This window comes from Acinonyx jubatus, chromosome D2 (assembly GCF_027475565.1).
Source record: "Acinonyx jubatus isolate Ajub_Pintada_27869175 chromosome D2, VMU_Ajub_asm_v1.0, whole genome shotgun sequence".
In the NCBI taxonomy this organism is placed as follows: Eukaryota; Metazoa; Chordata; class Mammalia; order Carnivora; family Felidae; genus Acinonyx; species Acinonyx jubatus.
The window spans coordinates 66,909,784-66,934,995 of record NC_069393.1 but is presented as its reverse complement, the minus strand read 5'-3'; the positions used below and the strand labels follow the sequence as shown (position 1 = coordinate 66,934,995).

At 42.1% G+C, this 25,212-nt stretch overlaps 1 long non-coding RNA gene across 1 annotated transcript in view; it reads right to left on the bottom strand.

The window, feature by feature from the left end:
- The window catches only part of LOC106984769 (uncharacterized), a 185,674-nt gene that overhangs the window by 61,708 nt on the left and 98,754 nt on the right, over positions 1–25,212 (bottom strand). The window contains exon 2 of the long non-coding RNA XR_003421295.2: positions 11,168–11,472. This is a non-coding gene — a long non-coding RNA (uncharacterized LOC106984769). The remainder of the gene's footprint in view (positions 1–11,167; positions 11,473–25,212) is intronic.

The following is a 25,212-nucleotide window of genomic DNA, read 5'->3' as shown; positions in this document are numbered from 1 at the left end:
AGCCCCTGCCGCCCCTCCCCCCAGCTGTCAGCTCCCCTCCACTAGCCTTCTCTCAGCCTTTCCCATCTACCAGGTTCCCACCAGCCTCCAGGCCCTTGAACACTCTGTTCCTTCTGCCTGGAATCCTCCTAAATGTCCTTTCTTCCATTTTGTATCCCAACTCCCATGTCCCGTCTCTGACTCCCGTGGCACCCCCAGACTTGATCTGCTTCTTGTGGTGTGATCTCACATCACCTTGTGCTTCTGTTTTGTTCTTCTTGCCACATTTCATAAATTGCAAAAGGAGCTGTTTAAGGTCTCCTTTCCCTCTCACAACGTGACCTCCATGAAGGCAGGGTCCTCATTGGTTCGGTCTCCATGATACTCCTAGCTCAATGCCTCACATATGAGAGGCACTTGAAATTTTTTGGAAGAATGAATGGACGGGTGAATAAATGAATGGGATAAACTAAGGTAAAACAACCTTGAGTTTAGGGAACAACTAAAAAAATATAGCCAAGACAAATAACCAAAATTTTTTGTCTCAAGAATCCACATCACTCAGTCCTTCATGGACCCTTGGTGAACCCCAGGAGGAGCTTCTCACAGGTAGGAATTAGTGAGCCCAAATCATAAAAACCAAAAGCATTGGGCTTTCACAGGGAGAACCAGACTCCTAAAAATTGCATCACATGGATGTTTCTGTCACAGAGCAAAATAAATATATAAATATCTTGTCAAAATTGTAAGAGAAGAAAATTTTGAAACATTCCTAATAAGCAAGTGATAAAAAAGAGAAAGTAATTATCCATTCAGGATACGTAAAATTTCGTTGATATGCTCTGTAGTGTACAGTTACTATCATTTGATTTTAACACACATTAAAAAATGTATGAGGGGCGCCTGGGTGGCTCAGTCGGTTGAGTGTCTGACTTCAGTTCAGGTCATGGTCTCACCATTCGTGAGTTTGAGCCCTGCATCGGGCTCTGCAGCATTGGTGGTGCAGACAGCCTGCTTGGGATTCTCTCTCTCTCTCTCTCTCTCTCTGCTCCTTCCCCACTTTCTCTCTCTCTCAAAATAAATAAACTTTTCAAAATATGTATGAGAATATTCTTAAATTCACTCCAGGCTTTGTTCTCACAGTTCCCAACCCCCTCTTCGCCCCCCTTTCTCCAGAATCATATGCTCTTAAATAACTCGTTCTATGAGGTCTCCATGAATGTAAGCCTGAGAGTTGGAACAAAACTATAACATTTCTTTAAAGGAACTGAGATGAGGAAGGGCCAAGAGATAATACTGCGAAGAGAGGACGCAAGCCAGACAGCACTTAGGCAACTTCAGTGATTATTGTTAATCGGCTTTGCTGAAGTATTTTACTTAAAATTCACAATTATAAATGTATAGTTTTGACAGTTGACTAGAGTTGGAAACCAGCACCATGATCGAGTTCAAAAACAATTCCTTCACCACAAGAAGCTTTCATAACCATCTACAGCCAATTCTCTCTGTCAACCCATGGCCCTAGGTAACCACTCATCGGCTTTTTATTGCCATAGCTTTGCCTTTTATAGACATTCACATAATCATGAAACATGTAGTATTTTTGTCTGGATTTTTTCACTTAGAATTATACGTCTACAAAACATTTCTGTTGTTGAATATATAAATAGTTTGTTCTACTTTAAAGCTAAATATTATTTTACTATGCTGGATATACCACAATCTATATGTCTGTTCACCTATTGATGGATATGTTGTTTTTCTAGATTTTTGTGATTATGAACAAGGCTGCTATGAGCATCTGAGTTTTTGTGTGAACATGCGTTGTTATTTCTTGGGTAAATACATAGGCATGGGATTGTCAGACCATATGATAAATGGGTATGTTTAACTGTATAAAAAACTACCAAACTCTTTCCCAAGGTGGCTGTACCATTTTGTAAAAGCACCAGCAATATATGGAAGTTCATTTGTTCCAAATTACAGCCAACATTTTGTATTGTCAGTCTTTTTAAATTGTAGCCTTCCTGGTGACTGCGTACGAGTACTTCAGCAAGGATATAACTTGCCTTTCTCTTCAATGACTAATGGTGTTGAGTATCTTTCCACCTGCTTATTGGACGTTCATATATACTCTTTGCAGGAAAAGTCTGTTCAAATATTTTTCCCATTGTGATAGAGATGTTTTTCTTTTTATTAGTGAGTTGGAAAAGTTCTTTATATATTCTGTGTACAAGCACTTTCTTAGACGTTTTGTAAATACTTTCTCCCAGTCTGTGACTTGGATTTTCATTTTATAAACAATTTTCTCAAAAATCATGAGCTTTTAGTTTTGATGAAATAAAATTTATCATTGTACCCTTGGTTCTCATATCATATGTAAGAAATCTTTGCCTAATCCAAAGCAATAAAGATTTTCTTCTTAAATCTGATTTTTAGGGGTGCCTGGGTGGCTCAGTTGGTTGCGTGTCCAACTTCTGCTCGGATCATGATCTCACAGCTCTCGGGTTCAAGCTCCACGTCGGGCTCTGTGCTGACAGCTCAGAGTCTGGAGCCTGCTTCGAATTCTGTGTCTCCCTCTCTCTCTGCCCCTCTCCCAGTCACGACCTCTGTCTCTCTCTGTCTCTCTGTCTCTCTGTCTCTCTCTCTCTCTTCCTCTCTCTCAAAAATAAACCTTAAAAAAATTGAAATGTTCTGATTTTTAGCTTTTACTACTAGATTTATAATACAGTTTGTACTCAACTTTGTATATGATGTGAGATAAGGGTTAATGCTCTTTTTTTCCATATGAATATCCAATTATTTCAACACGATTTGTTGAGAGACTGTTATTTCTCTTACTGAATAAACCTTGGCACTTTTGATTTATTATTGGGGGTCAATAACTGGATTCTCCTCTCTGTTCCATGATCTGTATGTCTACTTATCTGTTAATTCCACACTAACCTCATTACAGTAGCTTTACGTAAGTCTTACAATCAGGTAATATACATCTTGCAACTTTGTTGATTTTAAAAATTATGTTCTCTATTCTAAGTCCTTTGAGTTTCCATTTATTTCAGAATCAGCCTGTTAAATTTCTACATAGAAAAAAATTCTGCTGATATTTGGATTGTGATTATGTCAAATCTGTGTATCAATTTAGTAAGGATGACATCTTAACAACATTGACATTTCCAGCACACAAATACGGGGTATCTCCCTATTTTTTTAGGTCACCTTTAATTTTTGTCAGTAATAGTTTATACTTGTCAGCAAACAACTTTTACACATTGTTACAAATTTTTTCTCTACGTATCTCATGTTTTTGACGATTTGCAAATGTTGCTGTTTTTTAAATTGCAATACCCAGTCATTCATTGTTAGAATATATATATAGTTGATTTTATATGCTGATTTTGTGACCTTGCTAAACTCACTGGTTCTAATAGTGTTTCTTATTTATTTGTTTATTTTTTTTTTTTCCCAGGGGTGGGGGGTGGCAAACTGCATTTTCTACACTGACAATCTTGGAAGGAAAAAGCAGTTTTACTTTTTCCTGTCCAATATGTAGGACTTCAGTCTTTTGCCTTGATGTGTGTTATTGACTAGGACCTCTAGAATGATGCTGAATAGATATGGATAGAGGGGACACTCTTTTAACTCCCAAATTCAGAGAGGATGTATTCAGCCTTTAACCATTAAGTGTGATGGCACAGACCAGACATCCTTTATTACACCTTAGTAGTGAGGTTAAATTACCCTAAAGGCTGCTCAGGACCTACCTCAAGAAAGCTTGACCAAATTGTGGAAAAAGCCTAAATGTCCATCAACTGATGAATGGATAAAGAAATTGTGGTTTATATACACAATGGAGTACTACGTGGCAATGAGAAAGAATGAAATATGGCCCTTTGTGGCAACGTGGATGGAACTGGAGAGTGTGATGCTAAGTGAAATAAGCCATACAGAGAAAAACAGATACCATATGCTTTCACTCTTAGGTGGATCCTGAGACACTTAACAGAAACCCATGGGGGAGGGGAAGGAAAAAAAATGAGGTTAGAGTGGGAGAGAGCCAAAGCATAAGAGACTCTTAAAAACTGAGAACAAACTGAGGGTTGATGGGGGGCGTGGGAGGGAGGGAAGTGTAGGTGATGGGCATTGAAGAGGGCATCTTTTGGGATGAGCACTGGGTGTTGTATGGAAACCAATTTGACAATAAATTTCATATATTTAAAAAAAAAGAAAGCTTAAAATCAAACCTTGTTAACACCACACTGATCCACAAGTAACTCACCAAGTAACATATCAACTTACTAGAGTAAATTCTAACACTCAGTAGCTTTTAATTTAGAGTTGACATGCTATCTCTCAGACACTCATTTATGTGACAAACATGTATGGTTGAAAAGTTTATTTAAGACATGAATTACTGTTTGTCCCCCTGATATCCCCTACCCTACTTTTCAAGCCTGTCCTTTAGTTCTTTTCCAGTTTTTCTGGAAGACTTTGTCCGCCCCCTCCCCCAACTTGGGAAAAGGGTGTAAGATGCTGGGAGTCAGGTATTCCTATCTTTTGTAAAAATCCACTGAAGAAGGTGGGTGCATGAAGGGGAAGAGACATGTTTTTAACAGACTAAGAAGTGGGCAGAGGACAGGGGTCCCAAGAGCAGCAGGGCCCCTCGCGCTGCTCCCCAGTGGGCTTGGTAAGCCCTCTGAGGGGGATGGTTGTGTGACCTGTCCAAGGACATTGCTGTCAGGTGCCTAAGCAGTCAGCATTAGCACGGCTTCCTGTGCCCTTGGCCTGGCCTGGAAGTGGAAAGCTTCATGCTCAAGGAACCAGGCAAGCTGGGGCATTAAGGAAATCAACAATGAACTGACCAAGATCAGAGGCTCCTCCCTTATTTCCTAGATTCATATGCATCCAAAGTCAGGAACTGAAATAACGAGAAGGTGTCCATAGCCAGCTTGGGTAGAGAGGAGAATTCAGTGAGAGAGTTGCAGTGAAGCTGCTTCAGAGGAAAAAATCATAAATACCACAATTCTCAGACCTAGCTATATAGGTCTTGAAGACCTGCACATGAGTATGTTGGTCTTAAAATCAGTTTTTACGTGGTACAGAGCTAGATTGTAGCACTTTTTCAGACACCCACTAGCCTTATTCAGCCACAATATTTTGGAATGAATGCACTCTCATGCAGTTGACCTTATGCAGACATCCAGAGAGTGACTGAAAATGACAGGTGACGGTGCATCCAGTATGGACAACTCCCGTGAACACCTGGAGGGTCTCCCTTGGGACTTTATAAGAAGAAATAAAGATTTGTTGTAAAGAACTGCACCCACACCTTCAGAGCCATCAGTGCCTCTGAGATGCCTTTGAATGAAGGTCCTCTGCTCTGTACCAGTGGGGCTTGTGGGTCTATCACTCACCCATTTGAGCAAGTGTTAGGATACTTTCCGTGCTGAGCTGCATGAACATCTCTTCTACAGTATTCAGAACCATTCCTTTTGGAAGATTTTTCCTGTCCTCTCAATCTTTCTCCTCCAGATCAGGCCTAGTTGGGGTACCTGGGATGGAAAGACACTCGTCCTATTTCTCTGAGTATATTATGATTATTTTGGTTACAAGTGACATCAATTCAATTTAATTAGCAGAAAAGGGGATTGGTGGCCTCAGGGGGTCCAAGGACAGAGTGAACTAGGAGAGGGAAGGACAGGGATGCAGCCAGGACCTACAGCAGTCCAAAGTTGGTTTCAGACTCCTCATGACACCTGTCTATTCTGCTTCTCTCTGTGTCAACTTGCTCTGTCCCTCAGACCAGACCAGCTCCTTGCACGTGATGGAACACATGGCAGCCAACAGCATCCAGACTTTCTACCATATAATTTGAACTACCAGAAACACTGCTTCGTTGATCTTTCTGGTCTTAACACCAAAAATCACAAGGAAATACCTTATTGGCCCAACTTGGGTCATGTCCACCAATGGATCAATAAACTTAGATGCAGCCAGCTAAGAAGATGACAAGTCCTGTGGGGATGATGCCGATTCGATGGCAAAATGATGGGGGGTGGAAGGTGAGAGGAACAATACTCAGAGGAAGTGAGGGCCAGGAGCGCTGGCAGGCCCCAGTGTCCCAGTGTCCTAATAGGGCCTCTGCAATAACATGTTAGGTACAAGTTCAGTAAATAGCAAATTCATGCAATGCCCATAGCTGAAATACCCACAAACACACGGAGACACACAGAAAACGAAGGCGGTAAATTGCATCAAGTCATAAATTACTAAACTTTTGATCATTTTCTTGAGACTAATAAGGCCAGAGAACAACTTTCCTCAGGAATCTTCTCAGAAGACACAGGCCTTAGTTTCCATTTCTGCCAACTTCGGCCAACAAAATTGACTCCAGAGGCCCCTTCGTATCTAGCCTTCTATCGCTTTCACAAAATCTCACCCATGGGGAATAAGGCCAGATCCAGGTTACCATTTTCATTCCAAAATGAACACCTTCTAAAATGTGACATTTGGGGCTTTTGCTAAAGGAGTGACACATTTCTGGGGTTTTCTTCCATCTGGGAATCACCTAAAGGTAGGGGGAGCAAACCTGTCCTAATTAAACAGCTCTTTGGCAAATTCATTTACATATGATTTGACTATGTTAATAAAAACAGATGATTCTCTCTCTCTCTCTCTCTCTCTCTCTCGTTTGGGGTCTCAGTGCTTCACTGAAATTAGAGCACCAGAGGACAAAAGGAAATAAAATGTGATTCCCAGAACTCTATCCACATGAAGTTGACTCCAAGAATAAAGAAGGGAGGGCATCAAGACAAGGTAAACAAAGAGGGATGGGCAGGTCAAAGGTCGGGGACAGTACCTTCAAGTCCATTTTCTCAAAGTCACTAAGTGGACCAGAAACTGGCCATCACTCACTAGCTAATTTCTTGATAATCATACTATTCTCATTTATACCAGTTACCTTGGTGTTGAGATTATAGTAGGCAACTCTGGCCTTGTTCCAGAATTTCTTTCCAAAATGATAGAAATCACTGGCATAACTAGAACCATTTGAACTGAATCTCAAGTTCAAAAGTTCAAGTTCAAACTTAGGCAACTGCTGATCTTCTAGGAGTTTGAATGCTCTAGCTTTAATAACACCTGTGAACATTCACTGAACTCATCCTGTGCAAGGCACCGTCGTATATGCTTTACAAACTCAAGACTCCTTTCATCTTCTCAACAACCCAGTGAGGAGTGTTATTATTACAATTATCACAAAGCAGTATGGTGGCCCTGGGGTCAGACCTCCTAGCCTCAGATCGTGGCCCCACTACTTTCCAGCTCTGCGACATCAGGTAAGTCAGTGAGCTTCTTTGTGCCTTGGTTTTCCCTTTGATAAAATGGGAGTGGACACAATAACACCCACCTCAAGTATTGTTGGTAGAATTATTAAGTTAATAAATATAAAGAGCTTGAAGCAGAGTCTGACACTCGGTAAAGTGCCCCATAAATGTGAGCCACAGTTAGTAGCTCCGGGTTATGTATCAGGCACAAGGAAGGCTAAAGAATTTGCCCTAGGTCACTCGGCCAGTAAATAGCAGGGCAGGGATTGAAATTAACCCCCTACTGGGAGTCTCTTTGCCATGCTTAACAAAACTGACACTGCACAAAAGCTACATTTGTTGCTACTAGTTTGTCCAGCACTAAGGGCAAACTTGGAACAGCGTGTGCTTTCGGGCGGGCTCCAGCATTTTCTTTGCATGCCAATTTGTTTCTTCATTAATGACTGCATGGCCGGAATGCTTTTCAAGTGGCTTGGAATTGATATTTGAGTTCAAACTACAGAGAAATGTTTCTTTAAGAAACTAGATATTGGGCATAAATGTCTGCTATTCTTCACAGATTACTGAAGAATGGCTTTTTCCATGTTCAATTCAGTTTATGTCTGAGTAGATAAATTCAGAAGGGCTTTGAGATGCTATTAAAAGGGGAAAAAAGGATGCTCAACTCAGAGAAGAACTGAGGTAAAATAAATGTTCTGCTGAGCAAGTGATTGAAGTCAATGCAAAGTATAAGACAGCAAAACAAAGGAAGGCTAGTGCTTCCTCCAGCTCCAAAAAAATAAAAATAAAGGGAAATTGATGCAGCCAAAGGAGGAAAGCAAATTTGCTGGAGGGCAGGGAAGAGCTGGGTCAATCCTGGTTTTACTGAATCTTAAATGAAGCAAATAAACAAGGAACACCTCCCCACCCCCCACAAATTATATTTTCCTCCCAGGGAATTTTTCCTCTGTATCTCTATTTTCTGGCAAGTGAAACAAGAAGAGTCTGAAATGCCCTCTAGGGGATATCTCTGTTTCGTTTTTTTAAAAAAATCACAAAAGGCATCTGCGTAAAATGGCTCTGTAACACAATGCTTCTGGCCTGAGATTGGGGTTGCAAGTTTATAAGGCTTCACTTCACCTTTCAAAGCCTCCCACGTGACAGACTTGTCACCGGTTCCCCCTTTGCATTACATTCATCTCATGTCTCATTAGGCAGCTCCTGTCTCTGCCACTCAGGGTGCAAATCAGCACAGCAGGCCCAGACTCCACACAAAAAAAAAAAAAATGCTACCTGGGTCTAGACTACACTCCCAGAATATGGGGTCACCTCCTCCCCAAAGCACTTCCGTATTAACCCCACCTCATCCCCAAGCCACATCACACACTGGGGTCCATACTTTCTTCCTCATCCCCGCCCCGCCCCCCCCCCCCCCCCATCCCATACACATTGAGGGTGATGGGAAAACCACAATGGATTGTTTCCCAAGCAGGCAGATGTGGTCACACATCTCCCGGTTTTACAATTCATAATTTGGTCTCCCACCTGTTTTATCAGCAGGAGATGCAGTATGTGTGTCTTCCTCCTGCAAATCATACCCGCTTTGGGTTTACACAATTCAATGATCTCTCTAGAGTTTCTAAACAGCGACGAGCCACCGTTGTTATAACTTCTTCTTGCCACAGGGTGTCGCTGTTGGAAACCAGACCCATGCAGTCCTGTGCTGGTCCAGGGCCTCTAAAATTCCTCGCTGGGGTAGACATTCCCACACGGGCTGCTGTGGTTCTTCCAGGGAGGAGAAAGCCCGCCCTCCCTGCTAACCCTGGCCAAGGTTCTCATGCTTGGACCCCCATGCTTGCAGCTCTTACTGTCTGGTTTTGTCAATTCCCACAGAGAGACTGGAACAGCCCAAACTGGAGTCAGGACTGAGCCAAGACAATTAGCCTACACCCAGTTTGGGACACAGCACAGTTACCTGGCAAAAGTCATGAATCCAGGAAAGGGTAAAGGATTAGGACCAAGTGCTTCAGTTCACCACAGCTCCAGAGCAAACCATCACACACCATGTGTGACCACGTAGAAGAAGGAGTTCTAGATATCTGTATGGGATTCCTTATACTGAGTCAATCCAGGCCTGAGTATTAATATGAATTTACATAAGACATTCAATGCCAAGAATAAAACATTCATGACCTTTTCTATTTATATATTCTACTTATTTCTAAAACCGGTTTGAAAACCTCCATTTAGAAAAAAAACTCAAATACAATAAAAATTAAAACAAGAACTAAGTAATAATGGCAAGTAAAGGAATAATTGCTTTAAAAATCCTAGGGTATGGAACATCTTGCAATTGAGCTCCAAATTAGCTCCGAGCTTCCTGGCAGCCAAGGCAAAGAGGGAAACACAATGGCTGACATATTTCTTTTGTGTCATAAAAGGACAAATCCCACTTCATCATGACAAACATTTTCCCACCTCTAAGAGCTGAGAATGTGAATATGATAATAATTTGTTCCATTAAAAGTAAATATTTAAAACATTTTCAAAGGTGATAGACCATGAGGTTTTAGACAGGGTGACCATATAATTTGTTGCTGAGACCAGCACTTTTACTAGTGAAATGCAGTGCTATAGACAATGATGTTGGGATAATTGTGTTTTAGAGCTATTCTGTGAAAAGTGAGCTAGAGGCTCATCTTGCTCTAGGACGTGTGATAGTGCATTAACTTGGGATTAATGCAGTTGGGTTCAGCACAATTTCAAGAGATAGTCTCAACAATTAGGTGCGAACCTAATTGGGCACAAGCTACCCTCCCCATAAAAACCTGTTATGCACTTATACCGCAGAAGATAGAGAAGTTTTATTTGCCCCCAAATAGTCATGTTAAAAATATGACATTTATCCAGCATTATGACCATTTCAGATGACTCTAGCTATTTATCCAAGCACCTATAAATATCCCTCTCTATTTTGCCTTAAGGTAGGAAATGGCTGGGCCTTTCTCAACTGCTATATCCTCTTGACAAAATGTAGACACACTTTTCTCCATGTTTCAAGTCCAACATTAGGACAATTGTCTACAGTTTGTCAATGTATATAGCCTGTTAATAAAAGGATTTCTGAAAGTCATATTACCGTTCACTTTGGAAAAGTAGAGACTGCCTTACAATTTATGAATTACCTTAAAAATCCTGTCCCCTTGGGGTGTCTGGGTGGCTCAGTCAGCCAAGTGTCCAACTCTTGATTTCAGCTTAGGCCATGATCTCACAGTTGTGAGACTGAGCCCCACGTTGGGCTCTGCGTTTGGATTAGCATTACCCTTCTTTTGGAGAAATTGCTTTTCTTTGTCATGTGGTCCAGTAGGACCTGACATATTGAAAGATAATCGTGTCTCTTTAGTCTAAATATAGGCATTTTGTCTGTATCCGTTACCTATTACTGCATAAGAAATCTCACCAAAACTTAGTGATCTGATATAGCAATGACATTGCTTTCACTATTCTGTGGATTACCTCGGTGGTTCTTGTGCTGACCTCACACACATTCGCTCATGTTGCTGATGTCAGTTGATAGCTTGAGTGGGGCTGGAGGGTCCATGATAACTTGGCATTGGCAGCCGTCTGGGCCTCTGTCTCCATGTAAGTCCATCCTGGGCTTCCTTGCATGGCAGTAGCCGTTCAAAACTGGAAGCTTAAGCCCTCTTGATGCCAAAGGCTGGGCATCAAACAACTTTACTTCTACTGCATTTTGGTCAAAGTAAGTCACAGGGCTGGCCCCAATTTCAGACAAAGGGAAATATATGCCACCTCTTAATGAAAGGGACTGCAAAAGCATATTGGAAAAGGCAAGAATCATTGCACTAAGCTTGTAAATAACCTACCCTATTCCTGAAGCTGGAAACATTTGGGGCCCAGGTCCAGTAGCAGCCGTTGTTCCAGCAGCCTTGTGGAAGGAACTAGGGTGCTGTGGACCAGAATGGAACTGACTTCTGGAGAGAAGCGGAAAGAAGAGCTGGAGAGCTCTGTCTGTTCCAGCCACTCTGTGTTCTCCTTGCAGTTTGGGTTACATGAGCAGGTTAGTCCTCTTCGCCTCGCTCCTAATCTCGTTTCAGGTGGGTTTCTGTCATGTGCTCTCCAGGAGACCGGCTGGACACATACTTACTGCCTTTCCCTTTGCTTTCCTCCCCTAGAAGATGGAAGAAAGGGTTGAAAGTGGAGATCTGTGGATCTTTAATTAATTATGTACACGGGCTCAGCGGCTCTCTTTCTATACGTCTGCCAGCTCAAAACGGAATAGTTTGGTAACACTCTTACTGCCAATATTCCCTCTTAACTTCTGAGAACAAAAACTGACTGTGAGCTCCCTGCAAGCAGCATCTTGGTGAAAGACCAGGTTGTGAATGGCACCATCAGAAGAACATGAGAAAGGAGGTTCCTTCGTCTCTTCTCAACAATGAGTTTCGATTTTGGACTTGGAAAAGCTCTGGTAGCATCTGTGTCAACATTATGGCAGAATCTACAGTCTTGTTACCATTTTGGATTCGCTTCTTATGGCAGCACGTAAACCAAACTTGATCTCGAAGCGCTCTCAACAAACCACTCCCAGCCCCTTCCTGTTAGAGAGATACCTAGCATGAGGAAGGAGCTCTTCAGTCCAATAACAGTTATTCTATCCAAAGTGGGAGACCAGTGGCCAATCCAGCCTCTTAGCCAATGGCCAATGCATGTGGCCACTATCATACTTTCCTCCCAGGGCCTCCAGGTTAATGGATGGGATTTATTGGCATAGTGTGTTAATAGATCCATCACCAGTGGCCATTCTGAGGACTAAGCAAACAGCAGAAAGGCAGAATAATAAATCACAGAAATAGGGAGCTCCATTGTATTAAGGTACAAAACTGCTGCTGCATTGAAAAGAAAAATTATTTCAATATACACTGAAAATCGAAGCCCCTTCAACGGGAGCCACCGAGGAAGGATCCATTCTGTGATATCACCTGGTGCCCCAAGATGACCAGAGGCAGAGCAAATACCCACGTGCCCAAACATCTTCACAACAACAAGCTCCTTCCATTTTTTTCCTCCAATAACACTGGGCTTTGAAAGTTTGGACTTCCAAACATACTGAAATGATTAATTAACAATTTATTTTCTGGTTTTTTTCTGCATCAAAGACATGTCTAACTGCAAATTAAACAACCTAATCAGCATGAGATAAAGGGTTACCACACTGAGTTGCTATAATTTCAGACAAAAGCAAAGAAAATTTTTAGTTCGCATATTTATCCACAGATTTCATAGGCTATTTCTCTAAATATTGGCAAATTTCCTCTAAATATTGAAAACAGTTTAAGGACTTTCACTAATACCTTCTGTGATGTATAAGGGTCCAAACTATCAAAAAGAAGTAAGAAAAGTAGTAAAAACAAAAACAATCAACACTTTTTGATTGTCAAGTATTCATAAATATTCAAATATATATATATATACACACACACACGTATATGTATATGTGTAGAGACAGAGTGTTATTTAAATATATATATATTCAGAGTGTTATTCAAATATATATATATATATATATACACACACACACACACACATGTATATGTATATGTATATGTGTAGAGACATCCAGAGTGTTATTTAACACTTCCCTATTGCTCTAAAATTGTGCAGAAAAGATTGTAAAATTATTCTTTATTAACAGGCACTCTACCTAGTACCCAAGAGAATTTGAGGTAGTTTCAAATACAACAGTTCTAAAATAGTAAATAGAAAAATAAGAACCTCAGACACGTATTTTAAAATTGTAAGAGAGGAGGGGAAAAATAATCAAAAAACAAGGTTAATACAGTTGCCTTAATTTCTGAGCTTCCCATTAGCCAAGCAAAAAAGGCAAGAAGAATAGGAAGTATATTTCTAAGGAATAAACCATTATCACTGAATTGGGGGAAAAAATAACTGTGTACTTAAAGGAGGGCCTTTTGTATAAATACTAATACATATCTAAGGTAAGTTAATAACAGCCTTAAGAAAGGAGGGGTATTGCAAACTTACTATGGAAAATCTGGAAAAGACAAAAAAAAAAAAGTAAAAATGGGGGAAAAAGTTGCCCATAACCTATTAGCCAACCAAAAGAACTATTAGCTTATACTTTGGCAATTTTCTTCAGCCTTTTTCCTACATGTGAGGTATTTTTAAGATTAAGTTTAATCCAAGTGCTTATGCAATAATACATTCAATTTTTTCATTTTATTTTTCAATGTTTTTAAAGTTTATTTATTTTTGGGAGAGACAGAGAGACAGAGCGTGAGCAGGGGAGGGGCAGAGAGAGAGGGAGACACAGAATCCGAAGCGGGCTCCAGGCTCCCAGCTGTCAGCCCAGAGCCCGACGCAGAGCTTGAACCCACTAGTTGTGAGATCATGACCTGAGCCGAAGTCGGATGTTTAACCAAGAGCCACCCAGGCGCCCCTATTTTTCCATTTTATATTATGATCATCACTTTGTCTTATTGGTTAGTAATGTCCTCAAAAACAAGGATTGAAAAATATTCCATCGTATAAATAGTCCACATTTTACTCAAACATTGCCCAATTGTTGAACACTTTACCAATATCCCACTCTTTTAAATAGAACAGAGGAACTTTGTGCATAAAGCTCTTTCTAATTTATGTAATAATCTTTAGGGCACGTTCCCAAGAGTGGTATAACTATAAATGAGCATTTTTGTTTATTACTTGCTTTAAAAGGACAACTTGGCAAGTTTAAAGACGTATGGAGAAGAAGAAGGGATAGCTTCAACCAGATACACCATCTGCTCACTGCTTATCATGTGTCTTTCAGGCACACTTCTGTATAGCTGGGGATCATGGCATCTCAATGTGGCGCCTGGGTGGCTCAGTCGGTTAAGCTTCCGAGTTCAGCTCGGGGCATGATCTCGGGAGCCCCGTATCATGCTCTGTGCAGACAGCTCAGAGCCTGGAGCCTGCTTGGATTCTGTGTCTTCCTCTCTCTCTGCCCCTCCCCCACTCATGCCCTTGCGCCCCCCCCCCAAAAAAATAAAAAAAAATTTTTTTAAATGTTGTATCCTGCTGTATTCACTAATTATACCATAACTGTTTTCCCATCACTACGGATGGTTCTTCAATAATGGCATCACAATATTCCATCATATGGGTCATCATGATGCAAGGCACAAAAACTTCTTCAGGCCAAACCTCAGAAAGGTCAAAACCAAAACTGTCAATGATTCTTTATATGAGATTGCAAATTGGAAGCAAGTTACCAAAGGTGGCCCAGGGACATGTTTTGTTTGGCTTGTACCATGTTTTACTTTGGGGTTGCTTTTTTTTTTTTTAATTTTTTTGAATTACCAAAACTTAAAATGTGAGCGATTCCATTTAAAATGTAGACTTATGGGGGCGCCTGGGTGGCTCAGTCGGTTAAGCGTCCGACTTCAGCTCAGGTCACAATCTCACGGTCCGTGAGTTTGAGCCCCACGTCAGGCTCTGGGCTGATGGCCCGGAGCCCGGAGCCTGGAGACTGCTTCCAATTCTGTGTCTCCCTCTCTCTCTGACCCTCCCCCATTCATGCTCTGTCTCTCTCTGTCTCAAAAATAAATAAACATTAAAAAAATGTTTTTAAATAAATAAATAAATAAACAAAATGTAGACTTATGGATCTGAGGGTGATCTGGCTGGGACCTCTGTCACCCCACTGATCACCGGGGCTGATTCAGCTGATATGGCTATGTAGACGGGTGCCCGCTTCCTCCCTCACCATTCCATGTGTGTCCCTCCAGAAGCTGCATGCTCCATTAAAGAGGATGACCTTCCCCAATAAAAGAGGACGCTCTTGGGGCCAAAGGTATACAAACAGCTACACTTTTCTGCTAGAACCTCCAAACAAGTTCTCAAGGTGCATTTATAGGCGTATCAGGGCAGTCAAGCTTCCAGGACTCATATCTTCCTTGGGAAAACAAAAAATCAACCAAATAAAATCTAGACTTTCTAGTTCTCTAACACAATCAGAAGGTCTGAGCCTACATTTACACTCGACAGCAATAGGCCAGAGTTGAGGAGAAGGTGGTGACTTCAATGGACACATACGATTTGGTCACCTAAGTCCTTCACCTGCCGGGGCCCCAGGGGCATTTGAGTAGGTTTTTGGTTGTGGATTTGTCTGGGTAGAAAGTGTGGCTGTGTCTAGCTACACTTATAGAAAGTTGCCTCATGGGCCTGGAAGGCAATTTTCCAAGTATAGAACCAGGATGACAGATTAACACCCTGGCTTCTATTCTAGATTCTGTCAACCATTTTCTGGGTAAACTTAATCCACAGAGTCTCTCTGAATCTGGTTTTTGTATTGATACCAGGCGATTAGAGACAATTTATGGTTCCCAATGCCCATCCTGGATATAAATACACTAATTAGTCAATGAAGATAAAATAAAAAGTGAAATAAATTCCACGGTCAGTCACTTCTCAGGCAAATTTCTGATAGGGTCATGCTAGGCCGGCAGGGCCTGTGAGGACAGTCCCTACATCTGCAGTCCTTTCGTCCAGGCCCAGAGGCCTGCACAGACACCATCTCTCCACACACCTGCAAAGGAAGGACAGAGAGACAGTGGGCTACTTCTCTAACATTTAGTTCAGATTGCCCAGAACACTACAAACTGAGTGAAGATAACTTCGCAAAACAGAATTTCAACAAACTACCCAAATTTGAGAGCTACTTTCCCAGTGCACCATTGGATATAGACTTCCCCCCACCCCAAAGCACACCCCTGTATCAAGGAAACAAATACGTGTCCCGTGATATCAAATAATTAAGGAAATACAGCATTGGTCTCTTTTCAGATGCAGGAAAAACAAAACTCATTTTGCTTTAAAATCTCTAAAATTGGGATACATCCTCAGTTGTGTTTAAATTAATTGATGGCATGCTTTATAACTGCGAGCACCTCAGAATTGAAGAAATGGTGAAGAGAACGGCATTTCTCTTAAAATGCCAATAGAGGGATACTTGGGTGGCTCAGTCTGTTGAGCATCCAGCTCTTGATTTTGACTCAGGTCATGATCTCACAGTTGTGGGACGGAGTCCCACGTCGGGCTCTGCACTCACAATGCGGAGCCTGCTTGGGATTCTCTCTCTCTCTCTCTCTCTCTCTCTTTCTCTCTCTTTCACTCTCTCCCCCTCCCCCACTCATGCAAGTGCTCTCTCTCTCTCTCAAAATACATAAATAAACTTAATAAAAAAGTTATTTAAATGCCAACAGAAAGTTGCCAACTCTCTTTTACTAACAGAAACTATTCTCTGCTCTTAATCTCTATCTTCTCTAAACTTTTTAATGTTAAAGTACCGTTCCATTTAAGAAATGCCAGTGACAGTACATGTAAAAAAAAATACCTTCACTAACAAAACTAAAAGTTATCAACTCAATCAGTCCCAAATACTTTTTTAACTAGCCTGGGAAATCAAAGCATCTGGGAGCCACTGAACTGGTTGATCTCCCTGCTCCCTTCCAGACCTAATATTATATTATGTTCTTCCTGCAGTTGGATGATTTATTTGATAAGTCCTCTCAAACCTGCACTTGCAGTCATCTGCTTCACTAAAGCATTTCCATTTTTTAACCAAGTGGTTAATCTCCTAAGGTTCAGGATGATTGATACTTTACTAAGTACTACTACTGAATGAAGTCCCTCCAGAACCTCAGGACTCCCAGGACCACAGACAGTGCAACAAATCTCTCTCTGTTTTAACCACTTGCCATCTTGGATACACGGGAATGCCCTAGTGGTCTTCACGATGTAATAGCTCTTTCCCGCTCAGCCTGAAGTTCCAAGATACCATAAGTGTATTGGTTCAAGCCTCAGTGAAGCCATTTATAACACCTGTCATCTGAGACAAATCCCTCGGCCTCATGTGTAGAACTGAGAGTAACATTAAATCATACCTCATCAGACGGGGAGAAAGATTAAATAGACAATGGTGACAAAAATGCTCAGAAAAGTGCCTGGCACATAGTCAATTCTCAAATGTTCTACAGAAACAAATTAACTTCTGAGATTGTTCCGGGTAAACTTCAAATGCCCATGACTAATGAAGCCAATTGATCATACACTTTGAAGGAACTACAAACGCTCGTTGTTTGCTGTTATCTCCCATGAAGGCTGACTGACACCATTGGTCACAGCTCGACATCTGCTCAACAAGCACAAAAACTTGATCGAGGGGCATCTGGTGACTGTTCAGCTGAAATGACTCCTTTGGGGGAAGGAGAGAGCTGATAGTTCTTAGGAGGCCATTCTTTCTTCAGTGCTAAATGGCATCCATTCATTTCTTCCTTCCAGTCAATCATTCACCCAATGCACAAACATGGAGGGACTGCTTCCCAAGCTCCAGGTACTGTGCTAGGCACGGAGGACATGAAGAATTAGACACAGCCACGGCTCCAAAGGAAGAAGCATCATCAATGCCAACTCCTGTGGGAGGGCTTGGGTGCCATATGTTCATTCAAGTCCTAGTAGACACATACCAGGTAGGAAGAACAATTTTAGTAAAAACCTTGATATTCTCTCCTTTAAGGAAATGTGGGCATGATTTCCTTTGCTACTTTTCTCTCTTGGAATCACAGAAAGCAACACACTGTGGATAGGAAGCCCTTCTTTTCCAGGGGAGCATTAATAATGGGGAAGCACAGGCTGCCTCTGCTCCACCGTATTCATTACAGCTGTGACTCTGTCAATGTGGAAACTGTAGGGTTTTGTTTATTCTTCTTCTAGTCACATTGAAAGGGCCAGATTGCTTATTATCCTGCTTCTACCATCAGGCATTTTTTTTTATTTGCAGTTATAAGGCAAAGTATATAACTGGTTATGTAATGGTGGGTTCATGCAGTTTGCAAAACTTGGAGAGGGAACAAAGAAACAAGGTTGCAGAGTGGCCATTTAAAGCAGAAATTACAGCAACAAGGGGACCATCGGCCAAGACAGCAAGAACACGACAGCCTGGGTGGAATGACCATTAAAGGGTAATCATTTCTCAGTTCCCGAGCCAGATCCTGGCAACATGAGCTGATCCCTTCTCCCCACATTCTCCCAACTCAGCGTGTACTTCCAGCAATTTCTAACACAACTGCCATGGTGAGAGCCAAAAATAATATGGGAGCATCCACTTGCCTGCCATTTCAGCTTTTGTGATTTCTCTATGATCCTTACAAACCTCGTTTCAGAGACACCAGGTTTGTCTTCGTTAGTGCGTCCGCCACAGACACAGCCACTGAGCAGAACATAAAACAAATACTTGCCCCAAGGACTTCTTAAGCTCCTCTTAAGTTTCTGAACACACAGAGATTGCCACTTGTCTGGGTATTTCAGAGACCAGAGAGGGCTAAGCCATAACTGTTTAGTTTTTCGTTTTGCTTGCAGCTCTCAGAATGTTGAAAATAAAGGGGATGTTGTACCGTGGCTACAAAACTATAACATATCTTAAATGCTTACATTTCACAAATTGTCATCCAATAAAGGGACACAGTTTTAATATCACACGACGAACACCCTCTTTCAGTCTGGTCAGAGGAACTCAAGGACCGCATGTAGAAACATGTGGCAACAACATCGGACTCTCAGCTTGAAACCTTGATGAGTGTGAGGCCCTCCTGACCCCATCTGGAGATTCGTCTGGCCACGTCCAAATGCGGCTCTCTGGAGCCTGCACTGTTAATTCACTTGAGACACGTGTCCATCTCCTCGGTCAGATGTCTTGATTTCTTTTTTGCCTGGAGCCAGGTCCCAGAGGAAGTGCTCAACAAAACCACAGAGGTGGGGTTCCTCTGCGTCTCCTGGGGGCAAACCAGGCTCCAGGGACTAAAGGGAAAAGACAGGAGTTGCTATTGCTGCATGGAGCTGCGCCCCGACACTGAACCTCACTTGATTTGACTCCTCACTCCTCCCAGTTATGGAGGTCACTGGATATCCCAGATTTCCAAGAGGAGTCAGGGGAAGGCAGCTGCAGGGCTGTTTTCTACAAGAGATGCATTTAGGTTAGGCCCCTGACTTCTCCGTGCAGAGGTGGTGAGCAGAGAGGAGGTTGATGAGGCCAGAGTGTGGGCTTTGGAAGGAGCACCAGTGAGAAGGGTGATCACACAGCCAGGAAGCCACAGGGCATTAGCACACAGCACTGTGTGACATTCCTCAGTGCAATCTGACACACCATGTGGCCAACACCTTCACTGGAGGTGTAGGAATTTATGTGTGGCAGAATTTTTCATTGGCAACCGTGCACCAGGCAGAGTCTGGGTTTTTGGACATGGACCTTTCACAGCATAGCAAAGCCTACATAAGGGTGTGGGGCTCTCAGATATCCAGAGGAAAGGTTTCAACCACATTGGGGTTCAGAGTAAGTGTATCCAGATCTCTGAGGGGCAGAGGGCATTACCCAACATCTAGATTCTCTGAATCACACATTCCGTCTTCCTTTAATAACATGTGTTCCCCTTCTCTCCATCTTCTCTACTTTCTGTTCTTTTCTCCCTTTTCCTACCAACTACCCTTAAATCCAGTGAATCTGGGGCTGGTAGGGAATGGGTCCATTGGTCAGCTCAGTAAGAGAATCTGGCCAATCTCCATTTTCCTGGAAGTCTACACAGTCCTGGCCCCAGAGAATGACAACCAGAGGACCCACAAGGCTGGTACAGCAGGGAGGACCATTGGTTACTCTCATCCCCAGAGGCCTGCCCACTGCCTTAAGAATAGTAGAACCTCCCTAAATGGACATCTTCAACTCAACACCTGTACTCACCTTTCCTCCATGCTGGGGTAGGGGCCAGGGGAACTCATCCCACGGAAGGAACTATGGCCCCAGTCATCTGACATTAGCAAATGTTGATTGAGCTTCTGCTCTATGCTATATACCAGGCAGGCACACAGTAAAAGCTTCTTGAATTAGTAAATGACTGAATGAAACACCATCCTCTCCTGGTGAGTTAAGGAATGTGGAAGTGTTTTCTAAATCTTACTCTATGTATTCTCCTTTGATTTCAATTGATCTTTACCACAAATCTTTAAAATGGCATTATTAGGCACCTGGGTGGTTCAGTTGGTTAAGCCTCCTACTTTGTCTCAGGTCATGATCTCGCAGTCCATGAGTTCAGGCCCCACATCGGACTCTGCGCTGACAGCTCAGAGCCTGGAGCCTGCTTTAGATTCTGTGTCTCCCCTCTCTCTCTGCTCTTCCCCCATGCTCGCTCTCTCTCTCTCTCTCTCTGTCTCTCTCTCAAAAATAAACATTAAAAAAATGTTTTAAGTAATAAAAATAAAAGGTCATTATTACAAACAAAAGAGCAAACTGGGACGTCTGGGTGGCTCAGTCGGTTAAGCGTCCAACTTCGGCCCAGATCATGATCTCGCGATTCGTGGGTTCAGGCCCCACATCGGACTCTGTGCTGACAACTTGGAGCCTGAAGCCTGCTTCGGATTCTGCATCTCCCTCTCTCTGTCCCTACCTGCTCATGCTCTCACTCTCTCTGTCTCAAAAGTAAATAAACATTAATAAATAAATAAATAAATAAAATTTAAAAATTAAAAATAATAAAAAAGATTTTAAAAAACAGCAAACCAAGCTTATAGCATTTTTCCTATCATGCATAAAATAGTTTAACTAGAGTTCAGACCATTTCTTTCTTCTTTAAGGCAGAGCTTGGCACAATGCTTGGCACAGAGTAACTATCAGTTAATATTGGTCAAATCAATGTAATAGCACCAATCTCACTATGTGCCTTTGTCAAATCAAATATCTGCTCAAAGACAAACTATCGCATCAGATAACTCAAGGGCTAATTCCTGCTCTGAAGGGCAAAAAGAATATATTTTTCACAAAGGATTTCACAAAGTAGAACTTTCGCCAGTAGGGAAAAGCCTAGCACACCGAGATCTCTTGTAGGAACAGTTGTTTGTTTCCACTTCTAATATGCTGAGATGCCCCCATTTCATGTATCAAGGAATTCAAAAAAAGAAGAGTTTCACATGTGAGAAGCTTAGCCAACAGTGGTGCTAAAAGTCATTACACTTAAGAAGGATATTGAAGCCACAGTGGAAAAAACATTAAGGATATACAACGTGAAGGGTCATACAAATGTTCCAGATTTCTGATAAGGAAGATCTGGGTTACTGTCTCCATGAACTCCTTTCTGTTCTGAATCAAAGCCTTTTCCCACACCACTTAATGCTCCACAAAATCTTAGTGCCATGCTTCCTACCACAAACTCTCTCTCTCACCCACATAGCAAAGGATTTTCTGCAAAGGCCACCATTCACCCAAAGACCCATACTCCTCTTCCTCAGCATCCTACTAAATCTGGAGTGGAAGACAGCATTGGGCCATTCCGGTTCTTTCCCCACAACAGAGAGACTCCACTCTGCTTTGGTACTTGGCAAATAACTCTAGATGGCCAAGTCTTTCAATCCATCTATATGCTAAACAAAGGGCTATGCCATAACTTCTTACAAGGAATCCCTTTGGTCCAGACTTCTCCCCAGGTAAAACTCTTGGGTACTTATACCATCTGACATGTTTTGGAAATGAGGAGCAGGAAATTAAATGATACAGCATTTTCCAGTTATCTGTTGCTACATAATAAACCACACCAATTGACATACAATAATAATAACAACTGTACAATGCTCACAGATCCTGTGAATCCAGAATCTGAAAAGGACTCAGAGGGCAAACTCCTCTCAGGTCCATGATATTTGGGCTTTCACCATGGATGACTCCACTAGCCCGAGGAGTCTGGAACAGGTAAGGCTAGAACAGTCGGAACAGTAGGAGTCCCCTCCATGTTGGCTTTTTCAATCACATGTCTGGAACCTAGGCTGGGACGGTAGAAGGACCAAGAGCACCTACATGGAGCCTTCCCAGCATGGCCAGATATCCCAGGGCAGTTGGAAGTTTTACATGGAAGCTGAAGGCCCCAAGAGCAAATGTTCCCAGCAGCACAAGGAGGAAATTGCATGGATGTTTACAATCTGGTCTCTCTCTGAAGCCATCACTTCCACTATACTCTATTTTTCAAAGTTGTCACAAGCCCATTGCAAGTCAGAGGAGGGGACAAAGATATCACTTCTTGATGGGAGAAATTACAAAGAATATGCAGCCATGTTTTAAAAATCAATGCAGTCCTTACTCCAACCACCAATCACATATATTCTTGGGAACATACTTGCACCCTTCCAAGGCCCCTAAGAGTTTCATCGTATCACAGCATCAGGCTCAGGTTCAAGGTTCAGAGTATCATCTTCTAAATCAGGGCCACATGCAAATGAGGTTCTTCAAGTTCAGCGCCTTGGCTACAGTTTCTCTTGATCTGAAATCCTATCAATTGTTTATCTGCACTCTTGCCCCCCAACACACCATAATGGTGGAACGGGCATGAGATAACGAATATAGACACTCTTGTTCAAAGAGGGAGACAACTAGAGGCACACAACAGTCACTGGTTTTTGGCAATTCTACAATCCTTCTGAGCATGTATTGCCAGTTCCCTTTCTAAGGCTCAATTCTCCTCTTGGGGAGTGATCTTCCCAAGCTCATGGCTCCCCCTGAGCCATCTTTCTCATCCATTAAAGCCACTCTTCTCTGTAGCTGAGTAGTTTCTCACCTGCCTCCTGCCATAAACTTTGGGGGAGGGGGAGGGGAAGTGGTCCAAAGGACTCTTTTCATTTTGTGTTTTCTCTTTCCCTTTCAATCAGATCCTTTAAAAACTTGGTGAGTCTCTTATGATCAATTTAAAATCTACTCCATTAGGCAGAAGCTGTATCTAAATATCTGTTCCAGATAAACCCTCCTGGGCTCCCTGGGCTCCCTATGAGGCCACTGTGAGACGGAACCACTAAGATTCTTAGGGCCTATGAAGTGTGTCATTAATATCCTTAGGAGATTTTTGTCTATTTCAAAATGTCTATGAGGCATCATTTTAAACCATTCTGAAGTATTTCCTGGGAAAAAAAGTGGTGGGGGGAGAGAGATTCTTAGCTTCATCTTTACCCTAAGACCACATTTTCCTGACTGCACCCTGGATTTAATTTTTCTCCTGGGGTTCTTTGTTAGTTTGAGAACATTCTCCTGGGTGGAAAGACTGTCCAGGAGCTTTTATGTTTGCTCCAAATTCCATTCAAAATCTGAATGGTTAGTCTTTAATTCATCTGTCTCCACACATATTTGATCAGAGCTGTAACAAGGAAGCCAAGTGGCCATTCCAACACTCTGCCTGGAATTCTCCCTAGTTGTATTATCAAGTATATTCTTGATCTCTACATTACCCCAGGTCTCAGTGCTGACCAACTTTCAACCATTACAAAACAAGCCTCCCCTTTCCTCCAGCTTCCAAACATTGTCCTCATTTCCCTTCCAGCTCTTGCAACAGCCTCCTCAAGGTCTATCAAGCCTCTGTTAACCATTCCTGCAAGGCCCTTCCAGCTTCCACCTACCATGGAATTCCAAACCAATGCTACTTATTTTTAAGTTTTTGTTACAGTGGCACCTCACTTCCAGGGGGAGGAAAGTCATGCAAGTATTGATAGCCTATGAGTCTACGTCTTTAAGGAGAAAAAAAATCACACAAAAAAAGTCTGTTCTGGCTTTTCGTTTGTTGGTTTTTGTTTTATTTTGTGGTTCTATTAAACTAAACTAAGATTTCATTCTATACTACTAGAGGAACATTATAATTAGATTAGAACATTATAATTATCTATTTTTGTGTAACAAACTACTCCAAATTAGTGGTATAATACAACACTACTTTTTTATGCTCAGGATGTTCTGGGTCAGAAGTTTGGAAATGGCACCATAAGGGTTGGCCCTTCTCTAGTCCACAGTGTCTGAGTCTTAGCTGAGATGACTCATAAGACGAGGTGAGACTCAACAGCTGGAGGTTAGAATAGCTGAATTTGGAGGATTCATTCTAAAAGAGCCTCTTCACTTCTATGACTGGAGCTTGGGCTGGAATAGTGGGAGGAAGGCAGGTAAGGCTGGGATTGTTCTAGAAAAGCTGGTTGTGGCCTCTCTAGCATGACAACCTCAGGACTGTACTCTTTCCGTAGCACCCCATGACTCCAAAAACAAGTATTCCCAACAGCCTAAAGCTTTTCATGACATTGTCTTGGAAACCACATAGCTGCACCTCCAGTATACATTACTGTCAAAGCAGGCACAGTGTGCCCAGACTGGGGAGAAATGGACACGGACCCCATCTCTCAATGACAGAAGTGTCAAAGACCTTGGGGCCATATTTTAAAATTTCCCGGGTGCCTGAGTGGCTCCGTTGGGTAAGCAGCTGAGTTTGGCTCAGGTCATGATCTCATGGTTCATGGGTTCGAGCCCTGAATCGGGCTCTGTGCTGACAGCTCAAAGCCTGGAGACTGCTTCGAATTCTGTGTCTCCCTCTTTCTCTGCCTTTCCCCCCCTCGCACTCAGTCTCTCTCTCTATCTCTTTCTCTCTCTTTCTCTCTCTCTCAAAAGTAAACATTAAAAAATTAAACTAAAATAAACTAAACTAAACTAAAATAAAATAAATACAACTTCCAACAGCATTTATTGCCAAATGTATAGTCAGCAATAAAGATGAAAAAATTGGAGGGGCACCTGGGTGGCTCAGTTGGTTAATCATCCAGCTCTTGGTTTCAGCTCAGGTCATGATCTCACAGCTTATGAGCTTGAGCCCCATGTCAGGGTGCAGAGCCTGTTTGGGATTCTCTCTCCCTCTCTCTCTGGCCCTCCCCCACTCACACTGTCTCTGACTCTCTCAAAATAAATAAATAAACTTTAAAAAAAGATGAAAGTGTTGGAATGAAGAGGCTACTTAGTTTATAAGTAAAAAGTTCATTATTGGCCATCTGAAGAACAAATATGGGACCAAATCCA